Here is a 5,172-nt window from a genome sequence, read left to right as displayed (position 1 = left end):
TTTGAAAACAGTATGGAATTTCCATAAAATTTAAAAATAGAAGTCCTTTGTGATCCAACAATTCTGTTGGTGTGTATTTACCCAATGAATATAAGAAAACTTATTCAAAGGGATGCTAGCACCCCTATATTTATAGCAGCATTATTTCTAAAGCTAAGATATGGAAAGAGCCCAGGTATCCATCAATTGATGAATAAATAAAGAATAAGTGGTATGTATATACAATGGAATATTATTCTGCCATAAAAAAGACTGAAATCTTGCCATTTGCAATAACATGAATGGAACTAGACAGTATAATGCTAAAAGTGAAATAAGTCAGTCAGAGAAAGACAAATACCTTTACTCATATATGGAATAAAAGAAACAAAACAAACAAGCAAAGGGGAACATAATAAGACATAGAAAGAGAAACAAAGCAAGAAACAGACATTTCATTACGGAGAGCAAACTGGTGGTTACTTGAGGGGATCTGAAAGAAGTGATGGATTAAATAAGTGATGGGGGTTAATTAGAGCACTTGTCATGATGAGCACCGAGTGCTATATGTTATATTGTACACATGAAACTAATACAACCATATATGTTAACTAACTGGATTTCAAATGAAAACTTTTTTGAAATCCCAGTTTTTAGCTCACATTCTGGCTTACAAAAGGGATTTAGTCAGGAATTTGATTAGTTAATGAACAAATAAGGGGTGAACAGGCAGTTTTTAGATAAAATTACTATCCTTTCTGGCATGATCTTATACCTTTTATCTAGAATTATTTTTAGCACTTTAGACTCTCCTTATTTTATTTTGAGTCATTAAACAAAAAATTTCCTCAAAGGACCTTAGAGTCCATCCAATTTGAGCAACAGTGTGAGAGAGGAAATGGTGTCCAGGAGGAAAAAAATAAAAAAGATGAAACTACTTTTGTTTACTAGTGAATGCATAGTTCTTCCACAGAAGAAGCTCTAAATGGTCATGGATCCAGCTTTATATGTGTTCAGTCATATGTTCAGAAGTAGGTAACACTATCAAAAAATATAAAGCATCTGAGATTATTTTCTCTTATTTGAAAGCTGGTGTATGAGTCTGCTGTGGTTTCTTGGGTGTTGATAGAAGATGCAGACTCATGGTTCAGAAATAATATAGTTTATTATTCACAGCAATAGAGGTAGCCAGAATATTAACAGTATTTGTGTGTGTGTGTGTGTGTGTGTGTGTGTTTGTGTGTGTGTGTAGGGGTGGGAGTTATATATAAGTTCTGAGCCTCAGGTCCCACAAGAAGAATCAAAACAGAGGCAGATAATATTTGCAAACACAACAGGTTAAGTTAAATAAAAGATACTATTTCTGTCTTCCAAGTCTATTCAATACAACCATCTTCAAAGGATGGTCTAGAACAAATAATAAATGCAGAAATGTAAGCAACCAATTGAAAAGTGTCTCCCAAGAAACACACTTTGAGAGTCTTCATTTGACAAAAATACTATAGGATATTACATGGATCAGGTGCATTGAATACGGGAAGGTTAAAATTACAAGGGACCAAATATTTTTAAGCAGTTCTGGCATCCAGTAGAGTTCAAATAGGTTTTATAAGATTGAGGAAAGAAGCCATCAAAACCTGGGCCCAGGGGCGCCTGGGTAGCTCAGTGGGTTAAGCCTCTGCATTCGGCTCAGGCCATGATCTCAGGGTCCTGGGATCGAGCTCTGCATCAGGCTCTCTGTTCAGCAGGGAGCCTGCTTCCCCCCCTCTCTCTGCCTCTCTGCCTACTTGTGGTCTCTGTCTGTCAAATAAATAAATAAAATCTTAAAACAAAACAAAACAAAACAAAAAACCTGGGCCCAATTTTCCCAAAAGTATGATTCTGATTATAGTCTCTATGATATTATCCCTTGAAGACAATGTCTCTAATTGAGTTGAATTACTTTACTAAAGAGCATACCCCCATTTGTTGGAGGAGATGAACAATATGCAAGAGGGAAAATGCCACATGGAAGCCACCTGGTCTTCAGTGGAATATAGAATCAGTTCCTTTGGGATGAATTTGTTCCACATTTGACTTCCCACTTAAGGGAAAATTAGAGTGCCTTCTAATAGATTTTAAATAGGAAATGACAACGGAAGCTTATACAAGATTAAAAAATGGAAAATCTCATTTAGTTAAGCAATAATTTCAAAGTCATCTTCTTAATATTACAAACTCTTCACATAATCAATTTTATTTTCGTATTATTTGGTAATTTCACATATAGTAAATATAAAGAATTTACCTCTGTAATTATAGCGAGTCTGGTCGTAGTTTAATGGCAACAAAACTTCAAGTTAGAAGTATGGTCTACCAATTATTAATTCATTTGGAAATGGTGTGTCATCTTCACTCCCCTTTTCTCACTAAAACAGTGAGCCAAAAAAAGTAGGTCCAAGCTGTTTACTATGGTCAAAATGGGTTGCTTTTGCACTTGGTAATGAAGCAGTCATATTCTAGAAGAAGAAACTGAGGCTATTAATATTTTCAACTTATTTTCAGAAAAGGAAAGAAAGGATAATCTAAGCTAAAGCCAAAATCTTACACAAGGTGGCAGGAGAATGATCTTTTCCCAGATAAAGGGTTTTTCAACTTAGCCATGTTAGGAGGAAGAAGAGATGAGACATTGTGGACTTGACTAACGTTTGTACACTGTTCAAAAAGTTTTCAAAATAATGTGTATTATTTTTCTTCTTTTAGTTGAGACAAAACAAACAAACAAACAAACAAAAAACCACTAATGAGCTTACTCTTAAAAGGAGGTAAACAAGAAACTAGCAAAGATTGAGTGTTAGGTATTGTCCCCCTCCTTTTTTTTTAAATTATGTTATGTTAGTTACCATACAATACATCATTAGTTTTTGAAGTAGTATTCCATGATTCATTGTTTGTGTAAAAGACCCAGTGCCCCATGCAATATGTGCCCTCCTTAATACCCATCACCAGGCTCACCCATCCCCACATCCTTCTCATCTTTAAAACCCTCAGTTTGTTTCTTGGAGTCCATAGTTTTTCATGTATCATTTCCCCCTCCAATCCCCCCACTTCATTTTTCCTTTCCTTCTCCTAATGTCCTCCATGCTATTCCTTAGGTTCCACAAATAAGTGAAACCATATGATGATTGACTTTCTCTGCTTGACTTATTTCATTTAACATATTCTCCTCCAGTCCCATCCATGTTGATGCGAAAGTTGGGTATTCATCCTTTCTGATGGCTGAATGATATTCCATTGTATCCATAGATCACATCTTCTTTATCCGTTTGTCTGTTGAGGGGATCTTGGCTCTTTCAACAGAATGGCTATTGTGGACATTGCTGCTATGAACACTGGGGTGCATATGGCCCTTCTTTCCAGTAAAATAGAACTAGCCTATGACCCAGCGATTGCACTACTGAGTATTGGCCTCAAAGATACAGATGTAGTGAAAAGAATTAGGTATTGTTAAAGCACAAATGCAGGGGATAGAAGTTATGGTACAGAAGAGGGAAGGGCAACCATATGACAGAGTAGAATAAAGTAGCTCAGGAAGAAATTAGTCATATCCAGATATTGTAAGGCATGTGGGGTTGGCAGGGAGAACATGAGAAATCATGAGAGAAGAGAGAGAAAATGGACCAGGCAGGAGAGGTTTATAACATTTTAACATCTAAGGTAAGCATATGCAAAGCAGAATAGGGAAAGAAATAAAAGTTTTTATAAGACTCAATACATAAGGAATAATGTGGAGGACATTGGGAGATGGAGAGAAGTGTGCTGGGGGAAATCGGAGGGAGAGACAAACCATGAGAGACTGTGGACTCTGAGAAACAAACTGAGGGTTTTGAAGAGGAGGGTGGCAGGTGGTTGGGTGAGCCCAGTGGTGGGTATTAAGGAGGGAATTTATTACATGAAGCACTGGGTGTGGTGCATAAACAATGAATTTTGGATCACTGAAAATAAATTAAAAGAAAAAAAAAGACTGACTACAGACATGGACCTCAGTGTAACACAGATATGGAACTCACTGGAATAGCAGCCACTTCCCACCGACACACACAGACTATGATAATAATAAATAATAATGCAATTAAGAAAATTACCTGCCAAATAATTTTTCCTCTTTTTTATTTTTATGATTATTATTTTTATTTTATTTTTAAAGTTTTTATTTAAATTCCAGTTAGTTAAAATAAGGTGAATATTAGATTCAGGTGTACAATATAGTGAACAACACTGCCATACAATGGCTTAAATAAAAAAATGAAAAAAAATTTTTAAGATTTTATTTTTAAAAACCTCTACACCCAACGTGGATTTCAAACGTACAACCCCAAGATCAAGAGCTACATATTTTACTGACTGATCCAGCCAGGCACCCCAACAAATAAAAATTTTATAAAATTGTTGAGTTTGTGGGAGTCTCATTTGCTCAGTCAGTTTAGTGTCCGCCTTTGGCTCAGATCATGATCTCAAGAGTCCTGGGATCAAGCCCCATATTGCTCATGCTCTCTCTCTCTCTCTGGCTTTTGCTCTTAAATAAATAAAATATATATTTTTTAAATTGCTGAGTTTGTTTAACTAGTTTTAAACTAGTAGACAGAGATGAAGATAAAGTATGATGTCATGGCAGGGAAAAATACAACTTATACGTTTTAAAAATAAAATGCGCAATGCAAGTTACATCACTTCTTTTATCACAACACTGGGACTTTCCCTACTGAGTTTTTGTAATGTAAGGACCTATTTTATATTTTTATATTTTAGCAAGAGGCTTTCATTGAGGTTAACCCTTAAACTGTCCTTGCTCCCCTTCCCCCAGGGGATTCACTTAAAAACAAGTCCTGGAAATCAGCTCCAGGTAACAAAGCCCATATACAAGGGTGGGTCAGGCCAGGTGGAGACATCAATCAGCGGGAGGGGGGGCGGTGTTTGCATATTGTCTCCCTAGATACTAAGGAGTATGCCCCACTCCTCCACCCTTTGGGAACCGTTTTGGCACCAATCCTAATCAAGGTGTAATAGGCTGGGTCAAATGTCTATACTAGAGTAAATTGAACCTCAATTGGTCACCTAGCCTCACTGTGGAGTTTCCTGTGTGTGTTAAAATCTCATTGGTCACCTGTGCGTGGCCAGGCCTGACTGCATGGCCTTTGCCCTTAAAAGCTAGAC

Source organism: Mustela lutreola, chromosome 9, assembly GCF_030435805.1.
Source record: "Mustela lutreola isolate mMusLut2 chromosome 9, mMusLut2.pri, whole genome shotgun sequence".
Classification (NCBI taxonomy): domain Eukaryota; kingdom Metazoa; phylum Chordata; class Mammalia; order Carnivora; family Mustelidae; genus Mustela; species Mustela lutreola.
This window is presented reverse-complemented; position numbering follows the sequence as displayed.